Raw genomic sequence first — 20,447 nt, forward strand, 5'->3', positions numbered from 1 at the left:
CAAGCATCTTTCCACTTTGGTATTGGATCTTCCATATTCCATATGTTGCACTGCCAAAGAAACTAGAAAACTCAGGAGAGTGAGGAGTTTTGGTTTGAACTTCGTATATAGTTGTTTCCACATTATGAGACGAGACTGATCCTCATCTGAATCTGAGTTCTCCTCTTCTTGTTCAAAATTTATCCTTCTGAGATCTCTTTTAAAACCTTAATCTCGGGAAGAATGTTCCTGTTGATCTGAACCTTCATGAGGCATTCCATCACTAGGTAGACACTCGTCAGAATCTGAGCCAAGAAAAGATTCTTAAGGTTCTGACAAATCCCTTAGTTCTTCTGCGATATTTCCAATTATTTTTGCGTTAAAAACATCTGGCCATAATTCAGGAACTAAAAAGAGTAAAACTAGGAGACTAGTTGGAAACCTAGATGTGACACTAGCACTACCCGAGCAAAAATACTACTAAGACATATAATATGGTGAATCAATCAATTGAAATAGGTATGCACTATTTAATATCTAGTCTTCGTTAGCCACATGTTCTCTAAAAGATTATACTATAATTATTATAGAGTTTATATCAAATACATGCATGCTTCAATAGAAGTCGTAAACGTACATCTTCAGAATTTTTCATGACTTTGTGTAATTACAAAGTTATTCTCTTTGTAAAAGATGAAAAAAGATGAAGTTTTCGATCCTTATAACATAATTAATAATATTTAGAAAATATTAAAATATTACTAAAAGATTTTTAAATCGAAAACTTATTGGTCCATTTCCTTGGTAACACCTCCAAGGCTTCTAAAATTTGCAAGCCAAATGGACGCTGAAGCGAAGAAGACAAGAGGAAATTCAAAAAACTTACAATTCCCGACCCCGTCTGTTCAGTTGGTAAATTCCAACAGAAATGGACCTAGTTACTCGAAGAAGTAAAGACCAATATAAAAATAAACTAAAAATTTTATTTTTAATTCAGTTGCAATGCGAAGGCAAAACAATCTCACTTTTCAATTAGAATACGGAGCGCAGTCCAGTCCCTTGAATCGCGATTTTCGGCTCTTATTGGAGCCTCATCGGAAAGAACGTAGGCTTGTTCTCCATATCCTAATTGATCCGTACTGAGAGGTTTTCCCACCCATCGTAACCGAAGTGAAAATATTAGGTGACTAGCGTCATCTGGCAATTAAAAAATGAAGTTTTCGATCCTGATAGCATTATTAATAATATTTAGAAAATATTAAAATATTACTAAAAGATTTTTAAATCGAAAACTTATTGGTTCATTTCCTTGGTAACACCTCCAATAAGCTTTCGATTTAAAAATCTTTTAGTAATATTTTAATATTTTCTAAATATTATTAATAATGCTATTAGGATCGAAAACTTCATCTTTTAATTGCCAGATGACGCTAGTCACCTAATATTTTCACTTCAGTTGCGATGGGTGGGAAAACCTCTTAGTACGGATCAATTAGGATATGGAGAACAAGCCTACGTTCTTTCCGATGAGGCTCCAATAAGAGCCGAAAATCGCGATTCAAGGGACTGGACTGCGCTCCGTATTCTAATTGAAAAGTGAGATTGTTTTGCCTTCGCATTGCAACTGAATTAAAAATAAAATTTTTATTTTATTTTTATATTGGTGTTTACTCCTTCGAGTAACTAGGTCCATTTTCTGTTGGAATTTACCAGCTGAACAGACGGGGTCGTGAATTGTAAGTTTTTTGAACTCCCTCTTATCTTCTTCGCTTCAGCATCCATTTGGCTTGCAAATTTTAGAAGCCTTGGAGGTGTTACCAACGAAATGGACCAATAAGTTTTCGATTTAAAAATCTTTTAGTAATATTTTAATATTTTCTAAATATTATTAATAATGCTATTAGGATCGAAAACTTCATCTTTTAATTGCCAGATAACGCTAGTCACCTAATATTTTCACTTCAGTTGCGATGGGTGGGAAAACCTCTCAGTACGGATCAATTAGAATATGGAGAACCAGCCTACGTTCTTTCCGATGAGGCTCCAATAAGAGCCGAAAATCGCGATTCAAGGGACTGGACTGCGCTCCGTATTCTAATTGAAAAGTGAGATTGTTTTGCCTTCGCATTGCAACTGAATTAAAAATAAAATTTTTATTCTCTTTGTTATCCAAAATGCGACAATACCTTATCCGCGCCCCAATATGTTTTTATTATCCAGCTGGGTCCCTAATCCAGAATCAAATGAAGTATATTCGTTTGGATATTTTTATCTATTAATTATCCGTCTGTATATTGTTAGGGATATCATTGTATTTTTCTGATTAATCAGTCTATTGAAACTAGATAATGCTGAAACACTGAAACGCCTAATGGACCGAGTAACGACAGCCTGTAGAGAATTTGAAATGATATTGAAAACAAAGAAGCCAAAAACGATGGTCATCAGCAAGCACCAAAACAGAACGGTAAAGGCCAATATCAAGGGAACAGATCTGGAAAGAGTAACAAGAATATCGTACCTTGAAAGTGATCTTGATGAAACTTGGACAACTCACTAGAGATAAGAGCACGTCTACAAAAGGGGGTCTAGGACGTTTTATCGCCGCCGTTTTGATGCCGCCAGTTCGATGCCGATGCCGGCCGATTCATCGCCAGTCAATTAATCGCTATCGGATATATTTCCGAATTTTCGACAGTTACAATTATTATTTATTTTTAGTATTAATTAGGAATTCTAGGAAATGCGAGATATGACGGCGATGAACCGGCGGCATCGAAACGGCGGCGATGAAACGTCCCATTCCGTACAAAAGGCGAGTACATTATTTTACAAAATGCAAAAAGTTCTGTGCAACTGATATCTGAGTATCTCATTGAGAACTAGTATACTTAAGTGCTATGTTTTCTTCACCTTGCTCTATTGCGTTGAAGCCTAGACAATGACAGAAGCAACATAAAAAAGAATCCAAGCACTCGAACACTGGTGTTACCGTAAAATGCCTAGAATATCCTAAATGAGCGTACGACATATTATGCGAAAGTCTTGCGGAGGATGAATAAGGAAAGAGAGCTTATGCTCAGGCGCGGATCTAGAAATTTATAATAGGGGGGCAGACTTACCTTAAATACTGTGATGCCATAGCTACCGATTTTTCGGTAGATTTACCGAATCCCAGTAAAATCTACAGATCTACCTAATTCTCCTTTGTTCTACCGAAAAATCAAAATTCTTAATTTTCTAATTATTCTGCCGATTTTTTTTGTCTACCGAAAAATCAAAATCATTAGAAACTTTTTTTAGCGGATAGATTTGGCAACAGAGTTTAATCAATTTTCAAGAATTCTTAAATTATTATTTTTACTAGCTTGTAACACAATGTGCGAACCAGCAGATACGGATTTACCGACATCAATTTTATAACCAGTCCTTTCGGCTGCCCCAAGTAGAAACACTGTATATCCATTTTTTTCAAAATCACTTTTATTGCATTTTTGGATTTAGGGTGTTGTTATCTACCAATTACCCAGGGAGAAAAAAATAAAAAATTAGTAGAACCACAATTTAACATTGCTATGAAACACATTATATCATATCATATTCCATCTTCACTTCACCAATTTAAAACACATTATATCCATATCCCCAAGTATAAACATTGTTAAGTACAGGATATACAGTGTTTTTATTTGGTTTTTGGGATTTACAGTGATTTACCGTGGGAGTCGCATTGGTATTTCCAAAGCAATTTTTAGTTGTTTGTTAGTTATTGATGGTTATTGTGATAAGTGCAGTAGAAAGTCGTGTATAAAATATTTAATTTTATTGTATTACTTATTTGAAATATATTTTTAAAATTAAACTGGGTGTTACCTATTAATTATCAAATATGAATAAAAATCGAATAATATTTTTACCTGATGAATTCGAATTTATCTTTCTTTTGCGCCCGAAGTGACGAGAATTTATTATAAACAATTTAATTGTTTAAGTTATTATAATTCGTAAACTAACAAATATAAATAGTCTTTACAAAATTAATTTTGTTCTTAAAAAAATCTACAAAATAATGTTTCGTAAACCTTGACCAATAACCAGAAACACAGTTGCTGCAAAAACATTGCAAAATTACAGAATTTGGTCGATATTTCACTTGTAAGTCGGCTGAATTTTGAGTAAGATAACTTTATAATAGCCCAAATTAATAAAAAAAAAACTACAAGCTGTAAACTAAACCTTAATAAAAAAATATATACAAAGTTATAACAATAAACAAAATTTTTTATTCAAAATTTGCATAATATAATTTATTTATATAGAGAATTTAATATAATTTGTATAAATATGTACCTATACAGAAATAATAGAGAAACTTATTTCTTTGATGCCTGAAAACGGATGATCGTTTTGGCGTACTTGGTCAGTCTCAGAGACACTAGTGGACAAGCTTTTCCATAACCCTGGATGACAGCAATTACATGACTGACACTGACACTGACCATTAAATTGTAACAATTTGTTATATATTTGTTAAAGAACTTGAATAAAGTATCATTGTGGTACTTAATGTCTTTAAAAAGTGGGAAATTTTATACTATATTTTCAGGTTTCCCAAATAAAAACATTGTATGTGTTCAAAACCTAGTCAGGAAATAAAATTCAGACAAAAATATTTACTGAAAAACAGGAGTATTTTTTACTAAATTAATGTGTGTTCACTTTTATTTAAAACAAAATAGAAATTTGAAAAGTTGAGTCCTTTACGTTTTCTACTCTGGTGAACATTTTTCGAATTTTCGCTTACAGTGTTTCTACTTGGGGCAGCTGCTTTGTCCTTTTATATTATGATTTTGGGAATAAGGTGTATCTACCTGAACCTAAATAGTGAATACCGAAGGATTGTGGTTTATTTTGATACAGAAGAAAATTCCAAACTAAAAATAGTATTTATATTAAAATCTTAAAACAGGAGAAATTTATTTTGCACCCTTTTAACTTACAGTATTTCGACATAACTAAAGAACATTAAAAATGTTTCTCGTTCTTAATTGCTTCCATATCCGACATGGTTTTGTTTTTAAACGATTATAAAGGGAAAAAATCATGTTTTTGCCTATATCATTCCTTTGAAGATAATAGCAAAAAACCCTTATTTTACCCACTAATTATTGCAAAATATATTGCAAAATAATTGCAAAAAATCCTTACCTATTATTTATTTTAACAAAATTTTCTAACTTGTTTAAACAATTATACAGCTTTCAAATAAGTATATTTGTATTTTGAACGATAATAGGTACACGTGTGGTAAGTTTTTTAAAAAGTCTACAACAGGAAAAAATATGTAGTTTTATTTTATTAAAAATAAATTAATTCCTTATAACAAAACTAAAGCATACTTGATATTTAGTATTGCGTTAGTTAGACGGCTCTACTCCAGTTACTTTGGATTAAAAAAAAAATGAAGAAAATTGCTCTATAACACCTATAAAGCCGAGAAAATACATTTTTTTAAGGTATACCCATTTTGAATTTTGAATGATTTTTATGATTATCAATCATTATGATGATGAATGTAGTTTATTTTTGAATACTCATACCTAAAGTATCATTTTTTTGCAATGTGATAGCAAAAGAATAAAATAATAAAATCTACCGAAATTTGACGATTTCTACCGAAAAAATAGGAGCAGTCTCCCGAAATTTTGTCCAAGACCTGTGGCAAGACTGCTCAAATATTATATTTTCCAGATTTAGCCATACGACTTACACTTACTCTAAGGATAAAATACACTATATAATCCCACATACCTATGATATCAAAAGGATTGATAGAAAATTCACGACTATTAATCTCACTGGTCGTTCTTTACCATAAAGATTAACCTTTCTACCATCAATGGGTAGCTACGCATGTATTATCTAGTAAAATACAAATTTTCATATCTTTATTGTATCGCAAATTTGAAACGTGACTTTTCATGAGATAAGGTTTGTTTGTACCCAGTGTAATTGTAATGTATTAGCATTTTAAAATATTATTTTTGTTATTCTTTGAATTGAGAAAAATATTTTCTTTGTTTATGGTTCCACCGGTGGACACGCGCCAACTCGTAACTCTTAATGACAAACTTTTTTAAATCAAAATGTATACCGGCCAATTCGTAACTTTTCTACTACCTGCCCAACTCGCAACTTTATACAGGTGAATTTGAAACCATTGTTTAATTCTAATACCACAGGTAGTTGTTAGGTTAAAAGGTAAGAAATAAATTTGAACAGTAACGGATTAAGCCAACACGGATATAGCATAATATTATTATGTAAGCGAATGGTTCTTGGTTTGCTTAAAAACATGTTGTGTATTATATGTACCTATAAAAAAATAACAAAAATTGAAATCTCTTTTGATTGAAACAATATTTTATGTATTGACCAGGGCGGATCTGTAAAAAAACGTATATTTGTGGATGTGCGAGGTGGCATTCGGATTTTTGCAGATAAAGTTAGGTGACAACTTCAATAATAATAATTGACTTATGCTCCTTCTCAAATATGCCCCGAAAATTATTAAAAAAATTAAAATATTTAAAATTTTCGAAAAACATTAATTTTTTTCTATATTCTTTGCTTATAACTTTAAAACGATTCATTTTGGAGCAAGGTCGTAGGGAAATAAAATAAATATAATTGAATTATTTATGATATACGAATAGTTAAAAATGTCTTAAATTATTACCTTTTCTGCAAAATAGCAATAAATACAAAATAAGGAGGCAAAATAAGTCTCTTTTTATTCAGTATTTTTCAACAACTTTGGATGCACTTAGAACCTTCGTAATTCGCATAGAAAATCCTTATAACATACTTAAATCTTCCACCAAATTTTATGCAAATCGACCTAATAGATTTTGCATAATATTTTTGCAATCTAAATTTTTTTAAAAAAGTTCAAATTTTTTTAAAACTTTCTGAACAGAAAGTAGACCATTTAGAAGTTTGCTAATTTTTTAACATATAAAGAGGCTCCCTACCTATCTAATACACTTTACAAAATTAAAATCGGATTATCTAAGCGGCCTCAGCACTGTTTTTAAAGTTATAAACAATTTTTTGGCTTATAAACAAATACAGTGAGGACGTGTGAGTTGGAATAAATTCATTTTCTCGAGAATGAGCGTCTCTGGAGATAAATCCCGAAATAGGTCGATTTTTATTTTTAAATTCTAATTTTTTGGTATACATATCATACTAGTGACGTCATCCATCTGGGCGTGATGACGCAATCGATGATTTTTTAAAATGAGAATAGGGGCCGTATGATTGCAGGCCGTATGATTCCGTCGGTATAACAGGTTGCCTTGCAACCAGATACAGAACAGTACCATAAATGTTTTCCACTTTTTGCACTTCTTTAATTGAAATTTAAAATTATTTACCACCAATAACTTACACCCACGTGCACTCATTACGAAATCTGTTATCTGTTACAAGAATTTCAGTCATTTTCACAAAATTTATTTGGATTTTCTCTAGTAACTCTTCCAAGAGACAATACATAAATGATAAATACCTTTTACACCATCTTCAAAGAGAGTAATTTTTACAAGTACATACCGGGAATACCGATATTAAATTATCCACATTACTTAAAAATGAAAGTTACTGATTCACCGGAAGTTAGTATGTTATCGAATAATTACCTGCGTGCCAGAGTTACGAGTTGGCCTGTAATTAGGATGGGGGATTAAAATAGTTACGAATTCACCGAGACCCCCACCGGTAGGTACCCAAACAAATGCGCCTGCAGATTATTTTTCAGAGAAGGGTTTTTTACTAGATTTTATGGCTTCTTTCAATTCTTTGGAAGCGGTTGTCGTGTAATTTAGTGTTGTACTGATGGCGTAAAATTTAGAGTTAACAGAAAAAAATAATAAATAATAAAAAAATATTTATAGACTAAATACAATAGGGGTGTCCAATGTCCATGGACCCGCTGACCCTCCCCCCTGTATCCGCGCCTGCTTATGCTTATAGTAAAATAACGAAAATCATAATATTGTTATGACAATTCCGTAGATTGTAGTCACGTACGAGAATGTTCTGGATGTCATAAAATAACCCAGAAATGTCTGGTGACGTCCAGAGCGCCAGAAATCTATATAAACATATGTGTTTTACATTTTACAGTTCAGTTGTAATTCAGATTTTGAAGTTTGCAGTTATCAGTTTGTAATTTCTGTTGAGTTTAATAAAGATATTTAGAAGAAGTGTAACATTGTTGACAGCGGTGGGATTCAAGAGGTATTAAAGAAGATTTTGAGAATAATTGTTTATGGTAAATACAAGATCCTCTAAATTAGAAAAAGAGATGGATACGTCCGGACCACCAGCATGGTTTTTGAAAATGGAAGAGGAAAAGGAGCAGTCTAGGGAGGTGAAGGAAAAACGTAGGCAAGAAGAGAAAGAAAATGAAGATAAACGTAGGCAAGAAGAGAACGAAAATGAAGAAAAGCGCAGGCAATAAGAGAAAAGGCTTAGACAAGAAGAGAAGGAGAGGCGTAGGCAAGTAGAGGTAGAAATAATACATAGTTTATCTCAACTTAACGAAAACTTTACTTTAGAGGTAAGTCAAATTACTAGTAGAATAGACAGATTAGAGGAACAACAAAACCATTTTGAAAATAAACTAGTAGTGCAACAAAACGAACTAAAGACTGATTTAACAAACAAAATAGATAAACAACAAAATTAATTAGATCATAGACTAGTACAACAAAAAGACGATTTAGAAAAAATAAAACAACAAAACGATTTTAAATTTAATTTAAAAAGACAAATAGTTGAATTAGATAGAAAAATTAATACACAAGCTTCTTTGCCTAATATTATTTCAGTAACTAATATCGAACCAGAACAGAGAGCTTCATCAAATTACATAGTTGAACCAGCAATTAGAACAACCAAGATTTGTAAACCACCTACTTTTGATGGCCAATTTTGATGACGTTTCCCCGGCATGGGAAACGTATCGTTTCCAATTTGAAGCTGCAGCCAGAGCAAATGGATGGACCGAAAAAGAAATGGCTGCTCCTTTGGTAGTGTCACTTAGAGGACAAGCTGCAATTGTTTTACAATTTCTTCCTTAGGATGCAGTTAGTTATATGTCGCTCGTACAAGCTTTAGAGACAAGATATGGTCAGCAGCATCTAAAGCACGTTTTCCAGAATCAACTGAAAGTTAGGTATCAAAAACATAACGAGAGTCTGCAAAGAGTTCGAAGCCGATATAAAAAGATTATTGCATTTAGCGTACCCTCAGGCACCTAAAGATTTGCTGGAACAAATTGGGATACAGACTTTTATAGATGGACTACATGATATCGAAATGCAGCAGGCTCTCCGATTACAACACCACAATACGCTAGATAAAGCACTAATCTTAGCTCAGGAGTACGAAGCGGCGAAAAATATTTCTAGATCTCTTCCACAATTAAAAGAAATAAGATTTACAGAAAATAACCAAGTCACTACCACAGATAACGAACAACTAGTTTTGTCCCAGATATTAAGTTTACTGCAAAATATTCAACAACAATCTCAAAATCAAAACAGAAGATATTTTAATTGTAGAAGAACGGGACATTTGCAAAATAATTGCATAAATAAAGTCCAGGCGATGAAAGAAGAATCAAATAATGAGATCAGAAGGTCGCCTAGTTCGACACCCAGAAGCCTGTCGCAAAATCCCACTGGAAATGATGGTAGATGGTCACTCAGAAACAGATTTCCTACAACTGACCATAGAAAGGAAAAAAATACACTGGAATTTGAAGTTAGTCATTTGAAGGAACAACTAGCGATTAGTAAAAACGAAATAGAAAGATTAAGAGAACAGGTGACAATATTGCAAGCAGAGTGTAGGGTAATTCAAAGTAATACAAAAACTACACAGTTTAATCTGGAAAACAAATGTCAAAAACTGATGAAAGAGAAAAATGTGTTGAATAAACAATTACAAGAATTTCAAAATGCATTAAATGAATTACAAGTTCAAAGCCAACGTCATCTAGCACAAAAAGAGAATGTAACCGAAGAAGTTAGTCTGCGGATAACTACAGTTGAACTGCAAGAAAATAATGACCAGACTTCTCTAGAAAATATTAAGAAGAGTCAAAAGAAAGATAACGACTTAAGAGTTATACAAGATTGGCTTAAAAATGGAGTAAGCCCTCTTTGTCAGGAAATATCTAAATACAGTCGAACTATAAAGGCGTACTGGGCTCGATAAGAATCCTTGCATCGTTCGAATGGTTTGTTATATCGGAAGTGGGAAAGCCCCGATGGAGTACGTATAGTTCAACAAGTGGTACTGCCAAAGTCACACATTAAAAGTTTGTTGCAAGAACTTCATAGCAGCTTGTCTGAACGACATTTTGGAGTAAAAAGAACACTGACCAGAATTCGAGACAGATTTTATTGGATAAATTGTCGCCGAGATGTAGAAGCTTGGTGTAAGAAATGCGATTTATGTAACGGTAGAAAAGGCCCTAGAACAAGAAGTCGTGGTAAAATAGCACAATATCTTTCCGGAGAGCCTTTTGAACGGCTTGCAGTAGATATTCTCGGTCCACTCCCGCTGACAGAGAGAGGAAACAAGTACTTAATGGTTGCAATGAATTATTTTTCGAAATGGCTTAAAATTGCACCGCTTCCTAATCAAGAAGCGACTACAGTAGCAGAAGCATTTATAACACACGTTGTATCAAGACATGGAGTCCCTTTAGAGTTGCATTCTGACCAAGGTCGAAATTTTGAATCAGATTTATGGCAAGAATTAATGAAAATCTTGGGTATTAAGAAAACTTGAACTACGCCTCTCCGTCCACAATCAGACGGAATGATCGAAAGACATAATAGAACTATTTGTCAATATCTTTCAATGTTTATTGCTGATAATCAAAAAGAGTTGGATACCCTAATTCCTCTGTTCTTGTTAGTCTACAGAAGTTCCGAACATGAAGCAACTGGTTATTCTTCATCGATGATGATCACCGGAAGAGAAATGAAGCTTCCTCAAGATCTTATTTTCGGAAGATTGCCTCCCTGCGAAGAAGAACCTTCATCCTTGACCAACGTTGAAAACTTAAAAGAAAGATTGGAAAAAGCTTACGAATGTGCTCGTAAAAGTTTGAAGCTTCAAAGTGATTAGCCAGACTCGATATGCACATGCTACTGGGACAATTTTCGAAAGAGGTGACCAAGTATGGTTATACAATCCCACACGAAAAAACGAACTTTGTCCGAAACTTCAACGAAACTGGGAAGGCCCGTACACCGTCTTGAAGAAAATAAATGATCTAGTCTACCGCATCCAGTTTTCAGCTAGAAGTAAACCCAAGGTAGTTCATATCGAGAGATTAGCCCCATATCATGGAACTGATCCACCCTGTTGGCTTCAACCAGACCCTGATAGACCAGTTATTCGAGGCGAATAACTATAAAGGAGGGAGCAGTGTTATGACAGTTCCGTAGATTGATCCTACATAGAAAAATCCCTTGACGTAAAAGAAGAAGTAGTCACGTACGAGAATGTTCTGGATGTCATGGAATAACCCAAAAATATCTGGTGACGTCCAGATCGCCAGAAATCTATATAAACATATGTGTTTGACCTTTTACAGTTCAGTTGTAATTCAGATTTTGAAGTTTGCAGTTATCAGTTTGTAATTTCTGTTGAGTTTAATAAAGATATTTAGAAGAAGTGTAACAATATTTTGGTCACATCGTAAGAAATCAAAAGTATGAACTGCTCCAACTTAAAATCGAAGCCAAAATAAATAACAAAAGGGGACTAGGAAGAAGACGCAACTCTTGGCTTGCAAACCTACGACAATGGACGAATATGACTTCCATAGGACTATTCAGGGCGGTTGCAAGTAAGATTAAATGGGCAGATTTAATGGCCTACGTCCTTAAGGATAAGTCACCGTAAGAACAAGATTAAAGCTAGCTGAGTAATAAAAGCCATAAAAATGCCATTACATATTGCTACTGCCGTTATATGATATCCAACAACACCTCTTCAAATAGTCGAGCAAATTGTTGGAACAAATTCAGTAAGAAATGATTGCTCGTTGATTAATACTACCTACTCTATATTTTAATTCATTTATTGTTATTTTGAATCAAAATAAAATATTGTAACAATACACTAGTTTTTGCAGGATTCTTAAAATATTTAACCAAACTTGTTCGCTTCTAATTATCGTATCATTATCGTGGGTAATTATGTACCACTTTGTAGCCGATTGGCGCAAATTGTTGGAACAAATTCAGTAAGAAATGATTGCTCGTTGATTAATACTACCTACTCTATATTTTAATTCATTTATTGTTATTTTGAATCAAAATAAAATATTGTAACAATACACTAGTTTTTGCAGGATTCTTAAAATATTTAACCAAACTTGTTCGCTTCTAATTATCGTATCATTATCGTGGGTAATTATGTACCACTTTGTAGCCGATTGCGCCTAAAACTGCTCCCCCAGGCCATAAATCTTTTCCTAAACCATCTGTCCCCCAATAATTATTATTAAGACAGTTGGCTTTTACTCTAATGACACGGTTTTGGAAAGACGACGGACACGAAATGGCAATTAAACAAAAAAAGAATCGATGGAAAACTTTTAAAAAACCATCTATCACTAGGACAGCTTAATGACACGTGGCAATTTCCACCGACCATTTCGAAGCCCGTATTTTTTGTTGTTGTTGTACATAATTGACAAATTATATCAAACGCAAGGAGCGAGATGTTTTATAGCTCAATGTTATTACATTTTAAGATATAGGGGAATTCCATTCGGCAATAAACCTTCGCCGGAATGCGAGATTTATAGAAGTATGATTTATGGGGGATTGGAACGGCTTCGGGCCTTGTGACGCCAATATCTGAAGCTGTTAACCATTAAGATAAAGCGAAATGACCCCGACAAGCAAAGTTTGGGGAGGTGCTGGATTTCTTTCGTCTCATCGACTTTGGAAATGCGATGCTTTCGTCGGTTACACACAAACTTTTCCAAGGTACCGAAGGCGCTCGTGCAAATCCCCTTATTTCACAGAAATGTTTCGGTGGCCGATAAAAAATCCAGGGTTAGGGGTTATATAAACAACCCACAAACTTATTTAGTTTATTTTCCAAACAACCTCAGTGATCAGCTTTACCGTGATTTAGTATTATGTAATGTTAAACAAACCGAAAATGTTCAAATCAGACTGAAATTATATAGTAAACAACACCAAATATATTTCTGTTTGCGTATAATATAAAATGTAATTTAGTTCTGTTGTGATATCTCTTGTTATTAGTGTGGTTTTGTTCTGGATTTTGTTTTAATTTGTGCTTCCGTATTACTTAACTGGCGAAAACCTACATAAGTTGAGAAACTCAGACTAACTTATATTCTATGAAATGACACCTTTGATTCCCCTGCTAAATTTTGCAATATAATTAGCCTGTGTATAATAATAATATGCACGCGCGCATCTAGAAATTCATAATAGGGGGTCATAGGTATTCATAATACAGACTTGACCGATTGAGCTCTGGTGGGACTTTTTCCGTGTTACCGATGAAACACGGAAATAGTCCGTGGGGTCATGGGTGTGTGTCCAATACTATAGGGGGTCCATGGACCCCTTGACACCCCCCTGTATCCGCGCCTGATAATATGTACATATAATTATATATTAGTAAAGCAAAATTACGGACGTATTAGTAGTAATAATTGTTTGTGGCTTACTCATTCTGTGAGTATCTTTTTAATTTTTATGGTAGCCTATAAATACCGTTTTTTGTTTTTTTATATGTTGTTTTTTTATATGAAATTGCCAGAAAGCAGAATCAAGGCTCTAGAAAAAGAAATAAGAAAGAAAAACATTGTGATACATGGTGTAGAGTGTAGAGTGTAGACGAAACAACAAATGAAAATAGAGCAATCCTAAAAAATAAATTCAGAGAAATAACTAATAAAATGAACATTTCAATAGACGAAAACGAGGAAATACAATATATCCATACAGTAGAAAACCAAAATAATAAAACCAGGCCTATAAAAATAGAATTCAAAAATGTGTCGAAAAAAAATAGAGATACTAAGCCAAACACGTAGACTCAAGGGCAGCAAAATATACTGTTGTATAATTTTTTTTTGAGAAAAATTTAAAAAATAAATTTATATCAGAGACCACGAAATTATAAATTTTCATCGCTCTGTATATGAACAAAAATTGTAATACGATAATTTCGTGAGTAATCAGTTTTTTCGCGGAATAGTGAAATCGTTAAGAAGGTGGTTTTTCTCAATGAGTTTTTGAACGAACTTAAACAATGGTGCGGCCAGATTAGACAATACCGTTTATTTCGCTTTGCAATGGACAATAAGACATTTATGAAAAATTCGAAGAAGGTTTAAACGGTAAACAAATTTATTGATTTTAGAATGTAAGGCTTTTTGTTTAGCAACGAGAGTAATTTGATATCTTCCAGAACTTAACAAATTGGAAAGTTGTATACAAATTGATTCTTAAGAAATGATAATATTGGGTGTATTGGGTAGAAGAATGTTTAGTGATTGGTGGAAAATGATGGATGGAAGGGATCAGAGTGTTGAGTCTGATTTTGACAAGAAAAAAATTGTCACTGTGAAATTAATATCTGCAGACAGCAGTCCAGTTTTTGAAAAGTGAGAAGTCAGTGTAAAGTGGTGAAGTTAGCCTTTGCGAGCAGAATCAAGTTGAAACGAAATCGTGGACCAAGTTGAGAAGAGTTAATTTTCCTGGGACCGAGGAAGATTCCTGTTTCTGTCTAGAACGAGTGGCAGATTGGTATCTATTTGCACAAGATATCGAGCAAAAAGAAAACAGTCGAGAATTCGAGCGAGTCCTGTTTGTTTGTTTGTTTGTTTGTGAAGCAGTTTGGACGAGAGGGACCTTTCGCAACATCCTGCGAGTACGTGTGGGAGAATTGAGGACGACGCAATCAGGGATAAGAAGTAGAGAAGAAACAAAAAGGTTAGTCAAATCATTTGTGAAACGGAGAGAGTTTGTTTATATCCACACCATATTTACTTAATTTTTGTATTTAACAGTTCTATAACATAATTAGTCATTCCAAATTTTAAAGAAGAAATAAGCAATCAATTCAAAGAGAGAAAAGTACAATTTATTTAATTTTATAAGAATAAATAACGAATTATTTAAATAAACTTTTTTTGTTAAGACAGAGGAGATATCAGAATTAAAGCTTAATTTAGTAGATAAAAAATAGTTGCAACAAATTTAGATTTTAGCATATTTTTGAAATCCTATGTTTATGATATATTGGATAAATAAATAATATTTTTTAACATTTATATGGCATTGAGTGTGTTTAATTTCCCTGTTCTGTCCTGGATGGAGTAAGCAACTAGATACCAGAAGCCACAAGCCAAAGGTAAAGAATCAACAAAAAAATAGCCCTGAGAATAAAGTTTATTAGAAAATTTAATTTAAATTTGGTTTTGTTTTCCATAAGCAGTAATTAAAATAATTAAGTAATTAATTAAATTAAGAGTTTGCTCATCAATCTCATAAAAGAGAGAAATACAGAGCATAACAATACATTACGGTAGATTACTCAAACCAATTACAACAGAAAAGGAAATTTCTCATCCACCAACTGAAAATAGCTAGAGATAATGTCTACAGGGCATTCCTAAACTATAACGGGTTCAAAATAGATGGGGAAATATATATCCCGGAGCAGTTGAGCTATAAAAATGATAACAATGGAGATATTCAACCTGAAAATGGAGCAGAGGAACAAAAAAAGGGAGAAAAGCGAGTGAAAGGTCCCCAGGAAACGAAATACATCAGATACGAAAAGCAATAAGAACAGCACAAGGAGCAGCATATAACTCAAAAAGCTGATAACACAGGCACCAAAAACTACAAAGATACTTGTAAAAAAGATAACGAAAATGGAAAAGGACAACGAAAATAATGGAAAAGAAACAATAATAATAGGTACTTGGAATATCACAAATCTTTATGTTAAAGAATTTGAATTGACAGAGGAAATGAAAACATACGGCATTGACATCCTAGGCCTGAGCGAAACGAATAAAAAGGGAAGAGGAAATATGAGATGTGGCGATGGCTACAAGCTCCTCAGGTGTACAAGAAATTGAAAGAGCAAAAGAGGGATTCGTTTTATAATCAAGGATTATTTGCGTAAGAGAGTTGTAAAATACCAAGCAATAAACTCTAGAATAATTATTGTAAGTATAAAACTAGACGAGACAGTTAGCATAACACAAATATATGCACCAGCCGAGGGCACAGAAGAACAAAAAATGTCTCAATTCTATAGCGAACTCCAAACAGCTTTAGACGAAATGAGAGAAGAGAGTGACAACATAATTATTATGGGGTACTGGAACGCAAGAGTTGGAAATTACATCAACAAGGGGCTTGGAAGCCTTGTGCGGTATGGAGAAAAGTCTGAGAACAGGAATGGTAAGAATATGATACAATTTTGTGTAAATAACTACTTAGAAATCGGAAATACATTCTATTATCAAAATATGGAGGACAGATACACTTTTGAAGCAAAGGAAAGAAATGCATAAAGTCTAATAGATTACATCGTCATTCCTGCAGAAATGGATATTATCAAAAAAATAAAAACATAAAAATTTGCAGAACTAAACACTCAACACAAGCTACTCGTAGCCGAAATGACTACAAAGAAAAAGCAATATATAGTCAATAAGTCATACACTAAGATAACTATTAAGAAGCTGAAAAAAAGAGAAATAGAAAAATGACTATAAACAAGAAATATATGAGGAATTGCAAAGAATAAAGCTGAAAAGAGACCAATTGGATATGGAAAAAGATGGAAAGTACTAAAAGACACACAATATAAAACAGCAGCAAAATTTTGTGGAAAAAAGTCAATAAATAATAAATATCATAAGAGAGCACAATGGTGGAGTCAAGAAATAAAGAAAATAATAAAGGAAAAAAAGCAAGCCTGGAAAAAATATCAACAATGTAGAGATGAAAATAACAAAGCAGAATACATAGAGAAACGTAATAGAGCACTAAGGGAAGCGAAAAAGCTGAGCTGGGAAGAATTCGAAAAATAATTGGAAGCAAATTACAAAACAGATAACAGAAAATTCTGGAATCGTATAATGGGTTTAAGAGGGAAGAAAGGTAGGGAACAGTATGGAATCAAAGATAAAAATAACCAATTGAAAATAGAGACTACAGAAAAAGTATAAATATGGAAATAATACTACGCAGATAAATTCATACACGAATAAGTAGAAAGAAATGAAGCAGGAAGAAATAGACCAGAACTGGAAGAGAAAGAGGAACCTGAGAGTATAAGAAAGGAAGAAGCTATAAACAATATTAAACTTGTAAAAGCGGCAGGAGGGGACCAAATAGATCCAGAAATGATAAAATGGATGGGTGAAAAAGGAGAGGACTGGCTATTACAGATATGCAAGGGAGAATGGAGTACAAAGAAAATCCCAGGTGACTGAAAGAAAACATAGTTCTACCAATATACAAAGAAGGAAAACATAATGAATGCGAGAATTATAGAGCAATATGCTTGTCACCGGTCGCCTGCAAGGTATACACGAGAATTATAGCGAAGCGTCTAAGATCAGTGATAGAGAAAGAATTGGAAGACAAACAGGCTGCATTCAGATCAAACCGTCAAACAAACGATAACGTCTACATTATAAGGAATATAGAGAGACAATGCCGTAAATTAGATGAACTATTTCTCATGTTCGTTGATCTGAAGGCGGCATTTGATACAATAAAGAGAGAAATAATGTGGAGAATATTGTAAAGCTATAATATACCAAAAAAGATGATAAAAGTCATAAAATATTATGGAAGTAGAAGGTCAAGTACAAATAAATGCAGAAAGATCAGGCACTTTTAAATGGGATAAGGTAATTAAACAAGGATATGGACTAAGCCCTCTCTTGTTTATAATAGTCATGGATACTTTAATCAAAAATACCAAAGATGAAACAAGAAACCTTCAATATATAGTAGGATATAAAAACTTAAATGCAATAAAGATCAACTCCCTCCTATACGCTAATGATATCGTTTTAATTACAGACACAGTAGAGAAAATACAGAAACTAATATATATTTGGCAAAAAGAGATACAGATATTAAAAATGGAAATGAATCTCAACAAAACAAAACTTATGATAATAAATGAAGATGAGAAAATAGAAAGGAATACTAATATAATAGTAAGGGAACAAGTAGTAGAACACGTATCTACTTTTGAATATTTGGGAAATATAATAACAGATGATGGGAAAACGGACTTGGCAATAAGTAATAAACTGAAGGATCCAGCTAACGTGTATTACTCTTTAAATAATACAATTTTTGGAAAGTCAGAGTTAAACAATTAACTTTAACTCAGAGTATATAACAGCATAGTAAATCCGATAATGATATATGGGGCGGAAAAATGGATTGTGCAAAAGAAACATGAATCAATGATACACTCTACCGAGATGAAATACATGAGAAGAATAGTTGGAGTTACGAAGTTTGATAGATTCAGCAATGAAGATATAAGAAGGGAGCTGGAACAAAAGCCTATAATGAGGAAGATCGAAAACAAACAATTAAGCTGGTTTGGACACATACAACGAATGGAGCAAAAACGTCTTACAAAGAAGGTACATGAAGTCAAAATGGGAAACAAAAGAAAAAGGGAAGGCCGAGGAAGACATGGATGGACCAGATCCAGATATAGGTGAAAGAAGACACATGAGTATGGTTGATATGAAGAACCTGGCCACCAATAGAAGCGATTGGAAGAAATGGATAAAAGGCGGAATCCGACATCCGACGCCCTGAAGGGCACTAAGGATTAGGTATGAGAAAGAAAGAAGTTTTTTTTAGAGATTATCTGAAATAAAATACCGACTAGTTTATGCTTGATACCTTGAAATGTGCATAGTTGCTTCTTCTGGTGGGTCTACTGTACCTACTTCCATCTACGGAGCACACGATACCCTACCCTAACACCTCTTCCAAGATCTGGCTTGTGTTATCTCCGCTTGAAAAATTTGACTTTGATATTTCCTTCTATCGCCTTCAGTTCTATTACTTGCTTTTAATTTCTGAACAGGGACAGTTCTTTAAATCGCTGAACAGGGAGCGTTCAGCTACGTATCTGCGCAGTAGTGAAGATTCTCTCAAGCATTTGATGTGGTCTGCTTTTATCTTTTTTTGTTTCTGTTGCATGTATCTCTCCATTCTAGAGATGAGTATGTCATTATAGATATCGTAAGGCTCTATAATATGTGTCTTAATTTGGTTTTCGTTCCTAATTCGATTTTGCGCCAAGAAACTTTGTGACCCCGAGTTATGATATAATATTAAAAAACTGCATACAAAAAATGCATTTTTAAAGTGCATTTCAAAAAAACAATAAAAATTCACTCGTCAATTATCGGCGGAAATGAGTTCAATTTTGTTACTCGAGGGTTTTTGGGGTCGCTGAAAACGAATATGACGTCGAAAGTGATCCCTGGAGTACCCGGTGCCAGGGTACCCACCGTTTACCTCGTCTTGTGGAGTTTTCGGCAAATTCATTAAAAATTAGTTAAAAATCATTACATGGGGGTTTTTGGGGTCGCTAACGACGAATATGATATCGGAAGTGATTTCCGGAGGACCCGGTGCCTAGGGTAGCTATTGTATAGCTCGTCTTGTGGAGTTTTCGGCAAAAAATTTATTAAAAAATTGGTCAAAAATAATTACTTGATTGGGGGTTTTTGTGGTCGCTAACGACGAATATGACATCGGAAGTAATCCATAGAATACCTGGTGCCCAGGGTACCTATTTCTTCAGGATTTTTCGGCAAATTCATTAAAAAATTCATCAAAAATCATTACTTGGAGGTTTTTGGGGTCTCTGACGACGAATATGTCTTCGGAAGTGATCTCCGGAGTACCTGGTGCCCTGGGTATCTACTGTTTATCTCGTGACTATTGATTTTTGACTCATTTTTTAATGAATTTGCCCAAAAATCTCCAGAATACAAGGTAAACAGTAGGTACCCTGGGAACCAGGTACTCCGGAGATCATTTCTGATGTCATGTTCGTCATCAGAGACCACAAAATTCCCCAAGTAATGAATTTTGACTAATTTTTTAATGAATTTGGCGAAAACACGAGAAACCGAGGTAAACAGTAGGTACCCTGGGTACCAGGTACCCTGTAGATAACTTTTGATGTCATATTCGTCGTTAGCGACCCCAAAAACCTCCAAGCAATTATTTCTGACTAATTTTTTAATAAATTTTTTGCCGAAAACTCCACCAGACAAGGAAAACTATAGGTACCCTGGGCACCAG

Source organism: Diabrotica virgifera, chromosome 1, assembly GCF_917563875.1.
Source record: "Diabrotica virgifera virgifera chromosome 1, PGI_DIABVI_V3a".
In the NCBI taxonomy this organism is placed as follows: Eukaryota; Metazoa; Arthropoda; class Insecta; order Coleoptera; family Chrysomelidae; genus Diabrotica; species Diabrotica virgifera.